The sequence below is a fragment of the Pteropus medius genome, unplaced genomic scaffold (assembly GCF_902729225.1).
Source record: "Pteropus medius unplaced genomic scaffold, Ma_sr-lr_union100, whole genome shotgun sequence".
Classification (NCBI taxonomy): Eukaryota; Metazoa; Chordata; class Mammalia; order Chiroptera; family Pteropodidae; genus Pteropus; species Pteropus medius.
Genome location: NW_024355008.1, coordinates 3390932 through 3414278, shown reverse-complemented (window position 1 = coordinate 3414278; position 23347 = coordinate 3390932).

Below are 23347 nucleotides of genomic sequence, written 5' to 3'. Positions count from 1 at the left end.
CCTCCCCATTACCCTTATATTATTACAGTAATTCTAGATATTATAACCAAAGAACTCAGAGCCTCAAGGGCTTATAGAATATGGCTTATTATATTCCTAGCCTAACATTTAGTTTAGCCCATTCTGTTCAGTTCAATGTATTCTAAAGAGCAAGGCATTTAACCAAGAATAAACTTTAAGATTCAGAATTTCTCAATAAAATACAATGCATGCTGTTTGGTCTGTACCAGGTAGTCAAAAATAATATAAGAGCTCCAAGAAAAAAAATATGAGTAATGCCATTTGCCAAATTAATCTAGTAGATGGTTAATGTCGATGGCTATAGCCAAAACGTATACAACAGTATTTTCCCATCAAAAGGAAAATAATTTAAATGGAATAGGGCTAAAACACTGGGCTGTAAATCAGGAGACTATAATTACCATCTCAATAACATTTTGATGTCATTTACTTCCTATTGTAATAAGGCATTAATCACAGCTGTGGTAGTTGTTGACTTGGAAAGAGAGGTAAACTTTGAGTCTTAAAAACTTGAATTCAATTCCATCTCCATTATCTTATTAGCTGCATAAACTTGGAAATGTTATTTATTTTTTGAGTCTCTGTGCTTCAGAGTAAAATGGAAATAGTGACTCCAATCTCACAGGATTGTAGGAAGGATAAAATGGGATTATGTAGGCTAATTCGGGAAGAAGAGTACCTAGAATAAAGTAGATTCCTTCCTCCTTGCTCCTTCCCCTCACCCTTCTCCTTCCCTTCCTCGCTCCCTTCTTCCTTCCTTTCCTCCAGGTGGATCTCAGTGAGGGATATTTCTCCTCTAAATTGCTAGCTTTGAATGTGGACTACAGAAGTTATCTCTGAAAACAGAAGCTGGGAAAAGAATCTCCTTTCTCCATCCCCCCTCCCAATTCTTTTTCCTTTTTTCAATTTTTTTCCCTTCACCAATCAAACTGCAAGATTAATAATAGCTGGCCTATTGCCAGTAAGGAATTGATGTCAAGAATTGCTTGAATTGTATCAAAACATTATTATTACAGCCAAAGGTAAGTCTCTACCTGGACTAAGTAGAGAAAAGAGCATGTTCAAAAGCTTAGCATAAAAGAGTAAGAATGTCGGGAACACTGAGAGATCCAGAGTGGGAAAGAGTAGATGAGTGGGGCTGTGAGGCAAGGAAAGAGTGTGTGGAAATGAATGAATTGAATTGGTAGACTGAAACCATGTAGAGAAGTGTGTTTTGTGTCTTATAAGTCAAGGTTTCCTCTGCATTAACTGGATCTGACTTAACCAGTGGTCCCCGACAATAGCATCTATTATATTTAATACACAAATCTCTCTTTTATTCCGGTCTCACTCAGAGATGAATTTAGTTACAAAAGTTACAAAAGAACTCACTTATAAGACAGCCCGCATCATGAGGAATTATTGTAGAGATTATCATATTATAGAAAGAGGGAAAATTATTTCTATGTAAATAAACAGACAACTGAATATTCATATTTATGATAAAACCATGATGATTGAATTATTCTATTAGAACAAAATTGGAAAAGTAAATGTACACTAACTTCTGTCAATTTTTCTGAGAAAATAAAAAAGCATGGAATCTTATCAGAATAAAGGGAGTTTTATTTTGTACTTAATTGTTAGAAACTCCTACTGAGACAGATCTAAAATTTTAATCTATGCAGGGAGAAGCAGCTTAATAAAATGAATTGAACAAACTCCACCATCCAGATCCAGCTTATATTTCCAGCCACTTCTCTATGTGATCCTCCTTCTTCACCAACTCCACACCTACCATCCCATGAACCCACACTCTGCATTACTCATAGATTACTGAACCTACCTCACCCTTTCTTACTTCCAAGCCTTTGCAAAGTTACTTTCTCAGCCTAGACTATCTTTCTCTACCTCATTGAACTGGCCAAGGTTCAACTGTCATTTATGTCTGAGTTGTTCCTTTAAAGTTTTGTCAAGGTGATATATAAACAAGATAAATGTAGAATAACTAGTTGGATGTCCTGGGTCACAAGTGAAGGATATTGATAGGAAACAGCGACTCTGAGGTAACATAGAAAATGGTGACATTTCCATGTTTATGAAGTCTGAATGTAGAAGCCAGATGTTTATGGGGCTCTACCATATATATTCTTTGATGCCAGTACGCAAATGTTTAAGAAGAAATCATTATGGAATCTCCCTGGTTCTACTTCTGCCCTTTCCATCTAAACCTGGACTTAATTAAATTACTCACTTTTTATATTTATTTCTCTGTTTTTGCTTTCTCCAAGTACAAGGCTAGTTCTTAAGCTCCGATGTCATTACTCATCTCTCTTCATCAAGTCCAAGGCCACTATTTTACTAGATTAAGAAATTAAGCCCAGAAATCTTCAACAATTTGCCCAAATCCATACAAACAAATAAGTATCTAATCAGGACTATACTGTGGGCCTCCTGATCCCCAGGTCAATATATTTTCTCCTCTAGAATTTCTAAAAGTATGCTCAGTGAAACACTAGCTTCTTGGGGAGCTAATAAACAGTGCTTAATACATTAGTTCTATGATCAAGTACACTTAGGAAATTCTGAATTAAACAAAGTTAAGCAGATTTATTTACTGGGAAGCATTTAGTATGCTAATGAATATTGATTAATTAAAAATAATAACATATCCAGTTATGTCCTATTTCTATGTAACCAAATTCTACTTATCTAAAAATAATAATAAGCAATGGAGAATCAAGTAAGTATTTTATAAAGACAGTAGAGTACACTGATTAGAGCAAAATGCTTGAGTTCAAATGCCAAACATTACAATCAGGTTTGAATTTTGCCAAATAATTTCACTTCTCTGTGTTTCAGTTTATTTATCTGAAATAAATAAATAAATAATAATAATAGCAGCTACCTCAGAGAGTTTCTGTAAGGATTGTATGTGTTATAGATGTAAAGCCTTTTAGAATAATGGAACATAGGACGTGTTCAATAATGGTTAGCTATTATTAGCAGTGATTGATAATTATATTGTAATTCAGGTAGCAAATATCTTAATAAATCCCAATTAATATTTTTTATCTTCTCCCAGAGACCTTCTTTTCCAAGATTCTCTCTAAACATAGTGCTCAGATATAGCCTCTTCTCCTTTTCCTCCTTTTTATGTGAATTGTTTCTTTGTTCTGCATGAAACCTTGGTGCCAGCCAAGCCATCCTTCTACCCTAAGTTAATTTCTTCACAGCTTATTTAAAATAAACAAACAAAAAACAGTATCCCACCTTCCTAATCCCACAATAGAATTCTCCTAAGAACTATTAAAAGAGAATGTTTTTCTTGGCATTCATGTAAAGTCTTCTCTGTTTCAACATCCTGAAAGGATGAGTCTTTGGGAAGTAATGCCTTGCTGGGTGCAACCTTCATACTTAAAATCTACAATTTTACATTCATATTTCTAGGGCTTGTTACTCTTTAAAACTGTTAGAATTTGTTATAGCTTAGACTTCTGTCTGCATAGGTATTTCAGGGCTGTTAGGGAACATTAGTAGTTCTAGGAAGACTTTTATCTTTTTTCTCTGCTCCTCTTTAAAACTTAACTTTCACCTTTGACCCACAATGGCTGCTCTAGTCCCACCATTATATCTACATCCCAGCCAGCAGAGGAGAAAAAAGACAAGGGTTGGAGAGCATGAATGTTCTTCATAAAGGTATGACAGACATTATACACACATCACAAGTCTGAAGGCCATACTTTTCAGGAGAAAACTAGGACATATTTTAGTTGTGTGGTTATGCGATGGGCAAAAAAGTTCGATTACCTTAAGGGAAAAAGATGGCTACTAGAGGACAAAAGGCAAACTGCCATGTCTGGATGAAGTAAATTAGTAGTTCTATGACTGAGCCCCCAAGGAAAAGCCTCTCACAACAAAAACCTCCCCTTCTCTACTTTCTACCCTAAACTCTTAGTTAATGCCTTCAGTCAAAATATTCTAAGCAGTCCTTAAAATAAAATGGAGACATCATTTGAACAGACTGAAGTGAAGATAGGTTTCTAAAAAGAAGGAAAAGAATATAGAAAAAAGAATGGACACGCATTTTCAAGGTTTTTTAAGCACTTGAATTTAATCAATTTTGTAATTATTAAATTTAATATTTAAAATATAATCACTTGAATTTTTAAAAATTGATGGTTTCCTGGTCTCAGAATGTATGCCCTCTCTCTCTGTATCTGTTTGTTCGGCTGAGGCACTTTGATCTATTGTGAATGGCAAGATAAAAAATTCTACCATTTCTTAATCAATGTATTTTTTGTTAATAATATTGAACATTTTGAGCATTTCTGCTTAATTTATCCCTCCTAAAAGTCCAGTGATATATATATCATATATATACATATATGATATATATATGTAATATATATGTATGATATATATATATAATATATATGCAACACATACACACTTTAAGATATATATGCTATTATTGTCCCTATCTCACAGATGAAAACATTGGGACTGGCAATGGTTTTATTTATATATATATATATATATATATATATATATATATATATATATATATATATATATATATATTTTCACCCCTGGTAACCAATTGTCTATAGATACCAAACCTTAAAATCCTGCACAATATTTTATCAAGCTAATAATCTATTTATAAAACAAAACCAGAGTGGGTGATCAAGCATTCAGTACCAACAACAACCACTGCAAAAGAGAGAAGAGATTGTTCAAAATAACAGGAAAACTAAAAATGTGTTTAAAAAAAAAGTAGGGTTGTCTGTACGGTGTTTTTTATTACAATGCTTCATCACAATGACCACGACCAGACCACTTTCTTTTACTACGCAGAATGAAAGTCGAAAATGCAAAATATTTTAACTAATGAACATCCTAGAGTTAAATTATTTAAACAAATGATAATATGTGTAGTTTTAACTAATCATTTTCCAAGTGTAGGTAACAGTGATTGAAATAAATTCTTGACACATTTTCATATCTAGAATGTATGCTGTTCCTTTCTTCATTACATTACCCTAGATGAACAGGAGAAGTGTCTCGGCTGAGCATTAAGAACTTGAGAGACTGGTGTTGGCTGCATGTTTGTCCCATTGCATGTGCAAATGCTTAGAGAGAAAGGTGCACATGGAAATCACTAACCAGAGGAGTAAGGCTCAGCACCAGGTTGACACTGCCTTTGGCCGTGATGTATTTCAATGTTGATTTACTAGGTGGCGATATAATCTTAAAAATAAGCGTTCCTATTCTGGTGCAAAAGTTTCAGTTCTCCAATTCTTTACTGATGCATTTTTCATTTCCAACGTTACTTTTCTCTTGCTTTCACTTTTTCTGTCTTTCACTGAAATTTTGTATCATCTGATCCATTCTTCTAACAGAAAATCTATTAAATCATACAAGCCGGCTTATGAAGGAGAAGGTCAAAATCTCTCTGTAGTACGACCTGAATATAGGATCTTCAGTTTTTTGCCATTACCATTTCCTGAGGGCTGGTTAACACTCATATTTATTTCTTATATATCTATATGGCTGGAATTCTCTTTTTTTGCTGAAATTTTAAAGAAGACTCATACACACACGCACACACACGCACACACACACACACACACTGCATATGCAGCACATAAACACTTTAAGAGATAGGCCTCCTTATTATGGCCAATAAAAAAGGCAATCCACTACCAAATATTTTTATAAATCCAAATTCCTCACTCCTATTTCCTCCATTTATTCTGTCTTCATACCTCATACCCCCAGTGACAAAGTATATAGCAATTCCGGAAGAACTTATAAAAATATCAATAAGTAAATATCAGTGCAAGTGCTTTATAAGCAGTTAAAAAACATAAAAACACTAGATACTATTATTTTTAAATATCTATTTCTAACAACCAGGGCCAAAATAGGAAATAGCTCATCTGGGAATTGGAGGCATTGAGAAGCCTCTTCCTTTTCTTGCTACCTTTAGTTATCCTGAAAAAAAGTTCCATCCCACTGGCCCATGGATGATGACCCAGAAAATGCCACCACTACAAGTTCATGTAATTTACCCACTAATATTAGAGCACATGCTCCATGGTCAGCATTGCGCTGGACATTGTGACACCTTGAGAGCTACCAAGGACAACGAGCCAGTTTCTAATCTCAAGAAACACATATGTTGGTAAAGGGCAAATGAAAATGATTAGTGAAAAGTGGTTCTGACAATATGTCTGTAATTAGAGCTCAGAGAAAGGAAAGCATAGAGTGGGTGGGAGTAAGTTGAAAGAAAAACAATAGAGTATTAAAACTTGGACACACCCTGGAAGAGTCAGGAAGATATTGAGATATGAGAAGAAGAAAGGAGCAAAAAGAAACTTCCAGAAGATGGGCCTTGCAGTTGGGATTGAACACGTGTTCGTTTAAGCCAGAATCAATGAGGAAAGGAAATAATTAGAAATGAGAGTGGGTGCTACTTAGCAGTAGGGAGCAAAGGAAGATTGATAGAGTGAGGCTGGATTGGGGAAGACAATGAGAACCAGGCAGAAGAGTAGATTTGATTCGACAGCAAACAGATTGCATTTCTGGAAGTACCAGAGCAATGCTGTGAAAGAGTGATTTGAACCTTAACACAAGATTAGCCTAGCAACAAGAGCTGGAGCAATTAGGAAGGGAAACGACAGATAAGCCTAGGAAACCAGACAGAAGAACAAGATGATAATTCAAGTAGGAGAAGAGAAAGGTCTGGGCTAGGAAAGTGACAGTAAGAATGTATTAACAACAACAATAACAACAACAACAACAACAACAACACCTTATAAGCCAGTTATTATAATCCCCACCTCCTCAATAAGGAAACTAGGCCTGGAAAAGTTGAGTACCTGGGGGACATATGTTTAAGAGACTGACAGAGTGAACATAAAAAAATAAAATAAGATAAAATAAAGAGAGCAATATTGAAAGGAAAAAATGACCGAAATCTAAGACCAACTGATGTGATGGATGAAAGCGACAAAGGTTAATCTTGGTAACTGGGATAATGGTGGTTTCAGTGAAAAAAATGAGGAAATTTAGGAGGAAAAGAGAACGAGAATGACTGTAGGAATACCACTTTTGAGGTGACCACAGTATAAATTCTAGGTGGCTATATGCAATGTATTAAGGTTCAAAATGCCTAAAGTGTAGGATGCACAGAGGGGTCATAGGAGATGGGCCTTATAAAGAAAATCAAGGAGAAATGAAAGAACTGTCATGGGTTTAAGTTGAACTCTATGGGGAAGAGAGAGTAGAAGATTAACAAGAGAGAGTGATAAGGCAGGGGTTGGGTCTTGCTTATTATTTGGGGGAAAGGCAAAGGAAGTAGAACCAATGAAAGTGAGGGAGACAAGTAAAGTAATAAAATAGAAGTGATGGAATGAGTGCTGAGTGAAACTTAGAATTGGAACAAGAAGCTGGGAGGAAGAGAATTTTAGCAGAAAGGAAGAAACACACAACAGTCTCAGTGCTTAAAATTATTTTTTAAAAAACTTGTACTTATCAAAATGCAAATACCCTATGACAGATAATTAGCTATTCTCAAAAGATGTCCCTGAGAAACCACACCTCATCAAATCTGAGCTGCATTGTGACTTCACTTCTATTAGCCAATACTATACAGTAGAAGTGACACTGTGACCATTCTGTACCTAGACTTGAAAAGAACTGGCAGCTTCTGCTTCCTCTTGCCTGCTTTAGGGAAATCTGAGCTACCACATAAGAAGTCAGCTCCCTACTTAAACCTTTAAGTAGTAGGTTTAGCTACCACAAAAAGAGGCCATGCGTAGAGAAGTTCTGAGAAAGAGGGAGGTCCAGCCATCCCAGCCTCTCAAGCAAGCCTCCAGATGATTCCACTAGCCTGCAGATGGTGATGTGGCCACCAACTGACGGCAACCACATGAGAAACCTTAAGGGAGACCAGGATAATACTGGCCAGCTGAACACAGTAAGTCCATGGAAATGTGAAAAATGATAAATGGCTGTTGCATTAAGCCCCTAAGTGTTGGAGGTAGCAGATAAGGTACCCTCCTAGGTAGCAGGGTACCTTAGGCAATTTTAGTTGGGAACATCCCATCGCTTGGGAAAATAGGAGCTGAAATTGTCTTAGTTTGGAGATATTTTCGTTCTTAGAATATCTGCCATCTCACAAAACTTTCCTCTTTAGGCTCCTCCTGGCCTTAAGATTAACAGACACTTCTGTGGGTCATGTTCATTTATTTCTTGTGTCAAGAATAAAATGGTGACAAAGAACATAATGGGAGTTTGGAAAATTTAAATATTTATATCCTGAAGAGAATTAAAGCAATTCGACATGGTGGTTTTTTAAATGAAATGCTAATAAGCAAATGACAGCGTAATCTCACCCTCTCCTTTGGCAATCATTTGACGAAGCTCAAAGTTGGCGCCGTAATTTGATACTAAGGGCCAAACTTTCAAGGGCGGTTTTCCTTTTGTGGGTGCTTGATTTGAGACTGCCAAAAAGGATGCATGGTGAAAGCAAATACATATTACAGTCGAATTATGGCTGCACTGACTAATTGCAGCCCTGCTCCCTGAAAATCTATGTGGGTCAGCAGAGCCAGGATGAGGCATTGTTTGCAAGAGGAGAGAAGTAACTGCGGGGAATTAGGCTGCAGAGGACTCATTGACTTCAGTGCCAGGCTCAAGATTTGTGAGGTCAGGAGACAAGAGTAAAATATGAGGCTGCCTGACAGCAAAGCTGTTTAAAACTGACCTTGCTCACCTTGGAGGGTAACCAAGGAACTGATTGTTCCACTGCACTCTACAGCTGCCAACCATGAGAAGAAACGACAACATGGTCGCTCACGCAGTTCCTACCAGAGAGAACTTATGTTCATAGCCATACAAGTAACACCGGAAAATTCAGCTAGCCACAGCACGATGGTACCCTCACTGCTTCTTTCACTGAGTACCACAATATTTACATGAATTTCCTGTTTTTTTCCAACATACCTAACGTATTGCTAATCATTCTGTTACCGTTGGAGCAATTTGAACTTCGGTGTCGCCCAACGGCAGGGGAATTGGATAACGGCACAGAAATGTAGTTAGCATTTTTCCTCAGTTCTTCCTCATTGACCCAGTGAAGAATCACAGGTCAGTGAGATTTAGAAGATTTATTAAAAGTACATTTTGTAAAGACAAAGCACAGTCTAAGGAGGCACATGATTTCAGTAAAGACAGCTGTAACAGAGCGCTGTAACAACAACCACAACAATCACCGACAACCCTGAAAGAAACCGGGGGAGAAAGAGGTCTGCGTTATAGTAGGGCCATGATGGGTGGTTATAAAGGCGTTCTTAGGTGATTGACAGTGAGATCATTTTGATTGACATTTGGCTGCTATGTAACTCTGCCTAGTGCACATGTGCTTACCCAGAATTCTACTACCATTAGGGTGTTCTTTGGGTGGTCTCTGGGCTGGGCCCTATTCCTTTGTTCCCCTGTCACTCATATCTGACTAGCTACCTAACAATTCTGTTTGAGAGAAAGCCTCTCCTTCAGAGAGAGGGTGAGTGTAGCCAATCATGGTTCCTTGACTGCTAGTATTGCTCTCTCTATGGGGTTACCTAGATTAGAACAGAATACTAAGAAGGAGACAGAAAACTTTTTTAAAGACCTCTGAAAAATAGGGAGATGAAAGAAAAAAGTATATCCTGTTTTCTTTCCAGGGATAATAAGATAAAAATATCACCTCTGAAGGATCCCAGAAGTCATACGTAAATTATAAATTTAAGAGACAGATTGTAACTTGGAGCTACCGGAGTTCTTATGTTGTCCAATTCTTTCACTTCACAATAAGGAAAACTGGGGCTCAGAAAGCTTTGCAGATTTTCTCAAAGTCACATGTATTATTATTGGTCAGGGTTCTCCAGAGAAACCGAACCAACAGGATATATGTATGTACACACACACACACACACACACACACACACACACACACATGCATATATATATATATATATATATATATATATATATATATATATATATATATATATGTTGAGAGAGAGAGTTTATTATAAGAAATTGGCTCATAATTATGGAGACTGATAAGTCCCAGGATCTGCAGTCAGCAAGCTGGAGACTCAGGAGAGGCAATGTATATTTCCAGTCTGAATGCTGGTAGGATTGAGCTGATAGAAAAACTGATGTTTCTTTTTGAGTCCAAAGGCAGGAAAAAAAAAAAAACATGTTTCAGCTCCTACTCAGGCAAGAGAAAATTTCTTCCTATGTGAGGTATGGTCAGCCATTTGTTCTATTCAGGCCTTCAAACTGATTAGATGGGGCCCACTCATCTAATCTGCTTTACTCAGTCTACCTATTCAAATACTGATCTCAACAAGAAACACCCCCACAGACATACACAGAATAATACTTGACTGAATTTTAGGATACTGTGTGGCCCAGTTACGTTGACACATAAAATTAAACATTACACACACCTGTTGAAAAAGATTTCAGTATTGATCAGCTCTCCTGACTTCTAGTTTAGTTCTTTTTGTACTATTCCACATTGCTAAATTTCAAAATGAAATTCTGTACAAGGCATTTGGATACGTCTAAATGATTCATTTTAATCAAGTCAAGATCCCTTCAGATGAATTATGTGGGACATTATTCACTCTATTGATATTTGGATTAGAAAAGTAATAGTTATTGAATTGTATTTGAAGTCTCAGGAACCCAAAACAATCATCTTGAAAGAAGTACCCTTGCACAGGTAATCGTTGATCTATCAACAGAGTTGGGATTGGGAGAGAATGTGTTCTCTGAGTACCCATAACTTCCTATAGTAGAGTTTATAAAACTCTACTATATAGAGAGCAGTCTCTCTATTTCCATCACCACACACCATTAAGATCTACAAAATTTCCCCCAAACAATACCACGACATGTTCATTTTTCTAAAGATGACACCAGCTGGCCTTCATGGAACAGACAAAATCATTCACTCAATACTTTTCTTGGAAGACATACTGGTAAACTTCATATCTGGGTTCTCATAGCCTGTCTTCGGACTATATAACACCAGGAATTTGGGGATGGAAAATGCAAGTCATCACCAAGATGTGAATCTATAGTATATGTGTGTCCACATGTAATTTTACCCACTAAAAAGAGAAGATATAGGCTTCCTATCAAGGAAGCATCAAAAAACAGTGTTTACAAAAGAATGATGAATTATAATTATTCACCTGGAAAGATTCAGTATTAACAAAATAAGTGTTTTTATTTTTCTAAATCCATGGAAATCATATCTTCTGCACTGGAATAATACATATATTTTACTCCCACATTGGAATAGGAATATATAGAGATCTACCCACTATTGAAATAAGAATGATTTCATCAATGTTCAGAATTCTGTTGTTCGTGTATCAAGTGGGGCTCATCTAGTTTCATTTTCTGTGTAGTGAGAGAACTGAGCCTGCATGAGTATTTCTCCAAATGAGAAAGCAAAAACAATTATATCATTTCTATTTCATTTCAGCTTACTTAATAACAGCGAAACAAGAGAGTTTAAAATTAATTGCAAGAGCCAGATTAGTACTGAACAAGTTAATGAGGAGCTTTTATGAGCTGTAATTTTTATTTATTTATTTGTCCAATTAATTATTTATTATATGCATTGGCTATGGCCAGTATATAATAGCCTTCTGGGTTCATTTAATGCTGTAATTACCCAAAACAAGCCCTGCCCTTACAACTTGTAACCTAATCAGACTCAGGAAAGCAGAACATTCTCATATGGAGTTAAGTGGAATTTGCTAAGCTCTCTCTCAGAGTGAGATTTCAAGGAAATTTCTTTTCACCCAGTAAGAGGCCGGGGTGATATCTATGTGTGTCTATTAATCAATGAGTCAATAAATACATTATTAATCACCTAATATGCATAAGAACTGTGGGAGGCAAGATGAAGAAGAGAAAAAAAATACATGACATTCTACACATTTTTAAGCAAATCTAGCAGTGACCACCTACTATGTGCCAGGCATATGACATATATCCTCTTTCAAAACTTAACATTAATCCAACAACAATTATCATCTCCATTCACCCATCCTACAGACCAAAAAGCTGACTTAGTAGTTTGAATGATCCATATCAGCAGTTTTTCCATAGCACTAGCCTGACATAACATATGGTTCCCATTCTTGGTAATATTTAGAAAATGAATTGCCTACATGTTGATAAAATAAATCTAGTACACTTTGATATTGTTTTTATTAGGTGAAATTCACATAACATAAAACTAACCACTTCAAAGTGTAAAAGTCAGTGGCATTTCGTATATCTACGAAGAAGACAATTTTATATTTTAGCTTGTCAAACTTGTTGGTGTTTTAGAAAGAACACTCAGAGAATCTAAAATTCTGAGTTTTAGTTCTTGCATGTCCACGCTAACTCTGTGACCTTGGCTAGGTTACTGAACTTCTCTAGGACAGAGGTGTCTCTGTAGAATGGTCAATAATTTTCGCTGTTAGCATCAAAATCACTTTGAGAAATGGTTAAAACATTTGGCATTGTTTCATCCTCAGAGTCTAATTCAGTTGATTTGACATATATGATTAACATGCCAAATTTAAGAACCATTAGACTTAACACTTGCTTGATGAGTTTTTTTTAATAATTAAGATTATTTGGAAAATTACACACAAAGTAGATGTCTTCCAGCGTAAGGAAAAGCAAGTAGTCATCAAGTTAAATATTGATTCCCTCATACAGTAAATATGATGGCTCATAAAGAATATACAAAAGGCTGTTTTCATTCCAAAAATATGCATTTTTAATAGAATTCCCTGATGATTTTTATTATCACACAAGAGTAGTAAACAATGATGTAGACAATAGCTCATTTTGTGATATAGCCAACCAAAGAGCAAAAAGTTCATGTCATTTGTATTTATCAAATATCTATAGTAATTCCTTTCTCAACTATTTCCTTCCTAGATCTTGGTTTGCCATTTATAGCTTCAGTTGCAAGCAAAATTTAAATTGCTGATTTCTGATAAAAGCAGTGCTTACATGGCCTGCTCTCAGCTCTGTATCCACTTCTTGCTTCCAAGGTGTCTACTGGGTCAGTACTACTGGTATCTACTGAGTGAGTACAAATTTGTACAAGTTGATTCTGAATTGTTTACTTTCACTACAAGCTACACCAATGTGGAAGAGATTTCTTGGCAAATAAGAAATATGAAGATAGAGCTGGACATTATATGAAATGAATTCAAGTCATGATGACTTATTTTCCTCAGATCTGCTTTTATTGGACATCAATATTTTTGGTGTATTACTTTCTAATAAAGTTTATTTTTGTTCTATGTGAGAGTAATTTTTCTTTGCTCCTTCAATGCATTTCCCAGTCTATATCATAATAGTTGTCACAGCACTTGCATTTCCCATTATTCTGTCTTTCCTAACAAGAATCATCCACTGAAGATTGTTGTTCTCAGTCTTTCTTTTAAATGCAATGCAATCTTTTTTTTTTTGAATGCTGCATAAAAAGGCTAAATATGTCTTCCTGGGTTATTAGATAATGATCTTTCCTAATCTTATTAGAACATATCACTGAGCCCTATTTTAATAACAAATGTCTTATTCTATGATGTCTTGCAAAAAAAAATAACACCTTCCTCTCTCACTTTTAGCTCATTCTCACATCATACAAAGCCCTAAATTTTTAAAAGTCTTTTTCCTTTGATGAGTTTCTGGTTAGTTTTAATATTTTGTTAGGACAAGGAGAGGGACAGGAGGATAAGAGTTTGTACTAAAGGGCTATGGATCCTAAGATGCTTTGACTTTGATTCAGCTTTACACGCCATTCCCTCCAGCCTGCCCTACATAATTTTCAGTTTGATTGCCTAGTCCAGCTGAGCACCTCACAGTATCACCAAGCCCTGGAAATCAGCCCTGACAAATTCTAACCTACCACAAGAGTCAGCAGATAACCACTCACTTTGTCCATCAGATTTGTCCCACTGATAGTCTCCCACTCTGATAAAATCTCCTGCTATGTTAATTATCCCCTTACTCTCCCAACCTCCACCCCAAGGTGTATTACCAAAGAATAGTAACTGGTGTTTGCAAGCAAGTAGAGAAATAGTACAGTACACACAAGAGATAGCCACAACTTAACCAAGTCCTCCTAGACAGCTTAAGAGTCTCTCAAAAGAAAAAGCTCCCTATGATCCAAGCCATCCAGGTGGTAGCCCTATATTGATTTTGTTACAATAAAGATAATTTACTCATTATTTGTTTATTTAATAACAGCTAAAAATTACACAAAATATGGCTATAGTAATTAGAGATCAGAGATTCAAAGGTCATAATTAGTTACATGCATAACACTCATAATATGAGCAAGGAAACTGTCACATGTAAAGAGTCAAAGATAAGCTAAAGACCAAAGCTCATATCCACATCATAAGGAAACTCACTCGCTAGGTAAACTCAGCCTTTTCACTTGCTAATGTTTGTGAGGGAAACAAAAGGTCTCAACTGAACAAAAAAGTTTTAGGAAATGAACTTGCTTACCAAGCCAGGTTGTCATATAAGAATTTCTAGTACTTGATAAACAGAACTTGTTTGAAATGCCTTCATTCTGGTAATCAGTAGAACTGATGCACAAGTTCTACTCCAAGAATGCATTTATTCCTTAAAGAAGGGTTGGGGAGGACATGCTGCACAGCAGTATGTAAAACGTCTCCCAGGCTGGAAAGCACTCAGTCGTTTTGAGAACCCAAAAGCCAGTATGGCTGGAGTGAAGTGAGGGAATGAAAGATGACTAGAGCCAAATTTAGAAGGATAGGCCAGATCTATATCCCTGTCCACTACTAAAAGGATTTTATAGTCTCAGTCTAATAGGAAATCACTGAAAGTTTATACTCTTTGGGTGCTGAGTGCAGGCAAATCAGCATGATATTACTTACTACCCAGGAGTTGGCCAGCATCTTCTTGTATCACCAAGTCAACACTCTCCTCATGTATGAAGAACATCTAGCCACCAGTTCAATGCTCAGATAGAGTAAATCACTCTCTCCGTTATGTTACCTTTATGCTATTTATACTTCTTTCACTCGGCATAGTATATTTTATATATTTCTGCTACTAAATTAAATGAAATACTATGTTTGACACACAATAATTGCAAATATTTGTTTCTTCTTTTTCTCCTGAGCTATAAGATAGTCACTCTTCATTTTCTCTTCCCTAAAGGGAAGACTACTGTGGATTACTTTAATTAGAAATTACCAGTAATGCCGCAACCAAGGGAGTTTGCAGAGTAAGGTGGATAATGCAAAAGAGGCAGCTGGGAAATTTAGGCAAATAAAATGAGGGAGCCAGCAATGGATATGAAAAGCCAGGCAAAGAATAAAGGCTTTAATGAGCCAGAGGGATGAGAGCTTGCAGAAGTGTGACAATAGAATGAAGGAAAGAATGGTCCTTTGTAATTTCCAGGGAACAGGTTGACTTTGGTTGTAGGGGAGCAGTTTAAGTGATCAGAAAGGTGTGAAGAGTCCCTGCATCTTCTTCACTGATATATCCTCATGTCATAGCCAAGGGCCAGGCACATAGAAGTTTGAAGGTGTTATTGCACAATTATAAATAATGTATGTTTCAGGGAGCAACAAGCTGTTAAACTAAGGTGCAGTCAAAACTCTTGAGGTGAGGACTGCAAAGCCAAGGGGGAGAAGGCTCTACCTAGCTTTGTGTTGTATAAAGAATTAGGAAGTAGACCGCTCTTGTAGATAACTCTCATATAAACAACATGAACATAATCAGAGAAGAATGGCCATGGTTTGATCATTGGAAGTCAGAGAGAAAGAAAATCAAAGGAAGAAAAGTGCATAATTATGTTTTACTAAGAAGATGTCCCTTAATAGAGACATTGTAAAGAATTTCAAAGATTGCAGAGGCCTCTTTCTGAAGAGCACCAGTAGTATGGTTCAGATCTAACTTGGTTCAAACCCTTGGACCATTTTTCTTTGTTTCAGGCCCCTTCTGTCCTCACCATGGCACTATCCTTTTAAAGTTTTAACTATTGGCCTAACCTTAGTGGCTACTTCCTCTTTCTGGAAAATGCCACAGTCTAGCCATTTGAGTTCAGAGCCAGTGGCTCATCAAGCCATTTAATGAATGATTTATTCATTTTTTCCAACTTCTGATAGGGGTGGGTACTTAAAAAAAAAAAGTTGAAGTTCCAGTGCTCCTGCAGTGCAATAATTCTCAAAGTGCTTGCCCAACTTTCCGGCAAACCTCTGAGATTTATCAGAGAAAACTATGGAAGCAAAATTCTGAAAACAGAGGAATGCTGGAGATTAAAAAAAAGCCTTTATCTGACTTAAACTATGCAGATCCTAGGTTTAAATTGAAGCCTATCCCCAAGGGTGGTCCTCAAATAGGGCAACTGTAAAAGCAGGATTTGCAGCCCTAGTCCACCACCCACACTCAGGTAAGAGCTATGAGGATATAGGATATAGGCACCATTGACTGTGTTCATGAATGGTGGGTGGGTTTAGGGTTATGTGAGTATGAGACAGGGTGTTTTCAAGAGGAAAATTTTCTAGCTTTGGTTGGATATGATGCTATTGGAGTTGGTGCTGGCAAGTGGAATTATTCTAGGATCTGGTGTTATCTATCTCTTTAATAAAAAGTAATTTATTATCTCTTCTCTTCAACTTGACACTCCTCTATACCCTAGTGTGTGCATGTGTGCATTAGTGCACATGCACACGCACACCAAGGTTTTCATAAGGAAACCAAAATTCTAGCACCGAGGCTGACAGTAAGCCAAGACAGATAATCAAAACAAAGTGGGAAAAATGTCTTGAGAGCAAATAACACACTATGCTTGGATGAACTTGCCTTATGTAGACTTTTCTGAAATGTATATTTTTCAAACGAATGTTTTTGTTCTCACTGCTCAGTAATGCAGGGAAAAATAGGAAGAGCTAAAAATGGCTTATAGGGTAGGATAGTGGTGCTGGGAAATGCGGGTAGATCAGTTGCACATTGTGCATCATTCCCAAACCTCAGTAGAAACCATACTTATTTATCACCTGACATAGTCACCAATTCTCTGCATACCCATCAAACTAAGACATAAATAAGATGCCAAAATCCACAATATATACTAATTTTCTGATTAAAATCATGAGTAATAAATGATTTGAATATACATTTGGATCTGCTAACTTTTCACCATGATGTATAAAATTATTTATTTTCCTTTGCTGAGTTAGAGGCATTCAGTTACTTAACAATCTCGCTTGAATCTAGTTTCATGAACATTCATTGTAAGTCTTATTTTAAAAACTCTAGTGTTTTTCCTTCCCCCAACCAAACTATAAAATTTGGCTCTGTCTTGTTTAATGCATCCCTTCATCTCATTACCATATCCTATTCATATAAACAGTAAAAATAAAAATTTTATTTTTAAGGGAAGCATTACATTTATTCAACTTACATACGTTTTTATTTAAACATAACTAATAAATATTAAACTTGAATATGCTATGCCTTTTTATGTTAACAATATAATTTCTTTTAAAACTCTGCGAAGCAGTTAAATCGTTTATGTATTCTGGACGAAGATAGGCAATGTAATAATTAGCTATCTTCAACTCCTGAGCAGTAAATAATAAGTCCTTTGTTCCATTAGTAGTGATGCATTTGGCAATCATTAACCATTTTAACTCCTTGTTCCATAAGCAGTGATAAAAGTGGTATATAGACATTTTGCCTAAGATCATGAGTGAAATCCTTTTTAGGATATGCATTTAAAATCAGTAGAATGTTTAAAGATTTTAATCAAGCAAAGCTCTGGACCACGGTGCATGGGATATGAAATATCCAATGAAATCTTAGTTGGTGAATCAACTTACTGAATGATCATTCTATTCCTATTTAGTTGATTAACTAAAATCTGAGAAATTCTAAGTAAACAAAAGTGAAATAGTGAGTCTATATTATATAAACCCTCAGATATCATTTTCCTTTTAGTGGGTGTGGGAAAGAATAAAAAAATTAAAAAGCAAAACAGGGCCTAAATTCCTTAAAAAGAGAAAATCAATCTAACTTGCAAAACTTAGGTTGCCCCATTCACATGAAATAAATTCTCTTGAATCAGTCCTCATTTCCTTCAACCCTTTATTGTCAGTACTAGTTAAGACTCTTCTTGTGGCAAGTGACAGACATGGGTTAAACTAACTCAAGGTAAAATAGGAGAATTTATTGGTCAACACCAATAATGGCACCGAACCAATAATTCACAAGAAATATACTTCACAAGAAATATACAAAATATATAGATGCTGGAACAGTTAAAATCAGAATATCGATCACAATAAGCTCGCTCTCTCTCTCTCTCTCTCTCTCTCTCTCTCTCTCTTACTCTCTCTCCTCCTCCCTCCCTCCCTTCCTCCATGTCTATGAATGCTGGCTGGCTGAAATATTCTTTCTCACTACACATGGCAGAAAATGTAAGTACCAACAATTCCCATGTTTAAATATCTTAAAAGTACTATTATAGAAACTAACTTGTTCTCTTTAGGACTAAATATCCTAAAGTTCCCCTGTGCCCACACCTTGGTAAGTTAACTCTCTTTTGATTATCCTATTTCGACTATGCTATAGGTTTCCTGCTGTGACCTTGACAGGCATTCAAGAATCACTACACATTTCAGAAATAGCAATGCCATGTAAGAAGAAAAACAAAATTCAACAGAGAATAACTTGCATTTGAGATAAGCACAGTTTATAGAGCAAGGAAAACATGTTTTTAATATATCCTTGGAGAATTGTGCAAGAATACTGCAATCTTTTAAAAAATTAAGAAGAGGAGACTTTTGTTTCCAGGTAACTAATCGATTCTAATCAATAATACTAATAATACTAATCAATTCCTTCTGACATGAATAATTATAAAACTGGACAAAATGTGAGGCTGCTATTTTTAGGCATTGGATGATAGGCAGTGCAATACTACAAACACTAGTGGAAGGGAAAGCTCATGAGTTGAACCCTACGATCGCCCTAGTTTCAGCCTGGAGAAAATTTCATTGGCACAGTGAAATGTAATTCAGACGTTGGCACAGTGAAATGTAATTCAGAAAGAATATTGAGGTTCTACTGAGCTGAGAAGGTAGAAATCAGGGAGTAGGGTAGCTGAATCAGCTATAATTTGAGGGCCAGGGCACCAGAAAGGAAGAAGCTCTGCAAGTTGTGGGCAGAAGTCTGTTTGGCAGTTCCAGGTAAGTCCTTCATTAAGAGCTGGGTTACACATATGCAAGGCAAGATTTCATCAGACTTACCAGAAAATAGATGGTATAGGGTTCAGAGCTAAACAGTAGAGCTTTAACACTGCTGGAAGCTAGAGTCTGATCCAAACATAGTACTGACCTTTTAAATGCTGGGAGTACCCTGTGAATCCACTTGAGACATCACAAGGTTTAGTACAGACTATTCTAGACCTGCCCAATAAAATAAAAAAACTAAACCCTGACAAAAGCTTCACGGAACATACAATTTGAAAGAATTTGATGGCACGAATGGCAAGTTGGATTGTCTTGGGAAACACTTTATGCTTTGTCAGCTCTGCATTAACCAAGTGGAAACCATATTTACACAAATTCCAGGTGTTTAATGAATAGTTAAATTTCTTACTATAACAAAAATTAAGATTTTTAGAAAAAGATAACAAAATCCATGTTCTCTACAATGTATTATCCAAAATATCTAGTATGAAATAATAAATTATAAGATATACAAAGAAATAGGAAAATGTGATCCAAAGTTACAAAAGAAAGCAATCAATAGAAACCAGCCTTGTGATAGTCTTAATGTTGACATTAGCAAAGAAAGATGTCGAAGGAACTATCAGAAACACATTAGGAGAATTTAAAGAAAAGATATGCAAGGAATTTAAGGAAAATATAATATTAAAGAGTTAACTGAAAAGGATCCTGAGGAGAAAAATGAAAGTTTAAAATAATAGGAGTTACAGCTCCCCTCGCTGAAAAACTGCTCCTTCCTTGGGGCGTAATGTCTTATCTCTTCAACTCCCAAATTCCACAGGGCTACAGGATTCCTTAGTGCAGTCCATCTCCTTCTAAAATGTACTTTCAATAAATCTTACTTTTTCTAAAATAATAATAATAATAGAAGGGCGAAAGAAAAATTCTAAAACTGAAAAGTTAGAAAGAAAAAAAAATCCCTGAAAGGGCATATCAGCAGATGGGAAATCATTGAAAATGGTCTCAGCAAATTTGATGATAGATCAAAAGAAACTATGCAATCTGAAGAACAGCAAGAATATTGAAGAAAACTGAAGAGAGCAATAGTGACCTGTTGGATGATAAAAGTAAATGGTCTTAACATATATATAATTTCAGTCCTAGAAGTATAAGAAATTGTAAATGTAGCAAAGAAGTATTTGAGAAAATAACGACCAATTTTTTCCTAATTTTGATGAAAAGCATAAACTGATGATCAGTAAAGCCCAAATACAGTATTTACAAAGAAAACATCTAAGTACGTCATAATTGAGCTAGTATAAAGCAAATATAAAGGAAAACTCTTAAAAATAGAGAAAAGAGACATAACACTTACAAGGGGCAAACAATGAACTGTACCTGACAATGATACAAATTATAGCTGATTTTTCATGAGAAATAATGGAAAGTAGAAGATGATGGAAGAACATTTTTAAAGTGCTAAAAGAAAAAATAATGTCAACCCAGAATTCTATATCACTCTAAAATAATGACAAAAAGTATAATGTAGTAAATACATAAAGCAGCAACAGTCATTTATCATTTTCAAGTATTATACACATACTGTACCTAATTATATGTGTTATACTTTTACACAACTGGCAGCATGGTAGGATTGTTTACACCAGCTTCACCACAAACACGCGAGCAATGGGTTGAACTATGACGTTACCACAGCTATGACATCACGAGGCAGTAGGAACTTTTCAGCACCATTATACTCTTTTGAGACCACCATTGTATATGCAGTTCATCACTGATCAAAACATCTGATTTATCCAAATTTTTGTTTAAAAGAGAAGCAGAGAAAAAAATTCTCAACTTATTTTCTGAAGCCAGCATAATCTTGATACCAAAGCCTGAGAGAGATATTACAAAAAAACTACTCCTAATATCCTTCATGACATAGACACGAAATCCTCAGAAATATTAGAAAACCAATATCAGCAATATATATTAAAGAAAATATAAAGATATTACTATATACTTAGGCTATACAGTTGTATAGCCTACTGCTCCTAGCCAAAAGCCTGTAGAGCATGTTATCATACAAAACAATAGGATAATACAAGTATAATAAAGGATAATGACAAGGAATGAATTTGGTTTCACATTTAAAAAATCAATCAGTGTACTTTGCCACACTTACAGAATAAAGATATATCACAATCATTTCAAAGTTTACAGACAGAAAAAGCATTTGACAAAATCCCAAACCCACTGTTAATAAATCTCAAAACCTAAAAGTAGAAACAAGCTTTCTTACCTTAATAAAAAGCATCTTCTAAAAAACTACCAGCTAGCATCATACTTAATGGTGAAAGACTAAACTCTTTTTCTTCAGGTTAAGAACAAAGGAAAGGGCATCACTTTTATTGTATTAGAGGCCTTAGGTATATAATAAGGCAGGAAAGAAAGAAGGCATACATATTGAAAACCAAGGAGTAAAAACAGGTTTCTGTTTGTAGGCAATTATCTACATAGTAGATTCTTTTAAAAATCTCAAAAAATACTGTATTAATAAACAAATTTTAGAAAGCTTGCAGTATAAAAGATCAGTATAAAAAATCAATTGTATTCTATAGGCCAGCAATAAACAAATAGAATTTGAAAATGTTTTTAAAAATCATCAAAAATTTGAAATATTTGGGATCATTTTAATGAAAGATATTTAAAACCTCTACACTATAACATGTTCATGGATTAGTCTACTCAGTATTGTTGAATGTCTATTCTCCCTAATTGATCTATAGATTCAACATAATCCCAAATATAATCCTAACAGGCTTTTTTGCAGACATTAAATTGATTCAAAAATTATATAGAATGCCAAGACCTAGGATAGGCAAAACAATTTTGGAAAAGAACAAAATTGGATAACTTACTGGACTTACTCTAAAGCTACAGTTATCAAGACTGTGGTAGCAGCATAAAGGTAAGCCTATAGATCAATGGAAAAGAATAGAGATCAAAAATAGATATACACATATAAATCAATTGATTTCAACATAGGTGTCAACATAATTTAATAAAATTAAGATATTCTTATTGGCAAAGGATATTCATCATTTTCCAAGTACCAGCAGCTGGAGATCGGAGACAGAGGAATTCCTCCCACAGATCCTGCTATAAGGACCAATGTCACTGCCAAGAGGTCATAGATAATAGTGCAAAGCTGAGATTAGTACAGCAATTGTCCAGCTCCTAAACTTGATTTAGCCCACTGAGTCACTCTATCTCTGTATTTGATTTAAAGTACCACATAGTTTTTTCTAATTGATTTGAAGAAAATTGACAAATTATAGTTATATTCTTTTAAAATATATTTATGGGATGAATAACATAAAAAGAGGAGGAAATTCTTTTTTTTTTTTTATTACGCAGATTTAGGTTTTACTAATCTGCTTCCTTGTTTGATGATACAATTTCTTGGCAGAAAAAAAATGTTCCCATTAATTAGATTTAACCTGTTTGAATTATGAGTGAAGGACACTTAACAGAAAATTGACTTTTGTTTTATATGATAAAAAGTGCAAATAGAACTTATCTCTCTTGTCAAATAAATTATCTTTAATCTAAGTTATTTTTAATTGCAGAAGCTCATTTTGGTGGAATCATTACTTAATGAGATTTAGCTCGATTTGACTAAGAAAAAACATAACTGCAGAAATGCCTCAATTTTTTCTGCTCATTTAAAAAACGGCCAAAATAATATTGTCTCAAAGAGATTTTTTTTTTCGAATGTGGTTTATGAAGCAATAAGTTATTGATGTTAACTTTTCTAGTCATTACTTCAAAGCTCAATATCACTGAAATCCATTCATTCCTATTTGATACACAGGATGTGGTCAAGTTGGGAAGACCTACATTGAAAACATTACATTTTTCCTTTATCTCCTCACAAAATTGATGCAATTTAATTTCCATTGTATCATTCTTTATAGTGTATCAATTTTCGAAGGCCTTTCTTCTCAAAGATCTGAAACAAAAATAGGACAGAGAAGGAA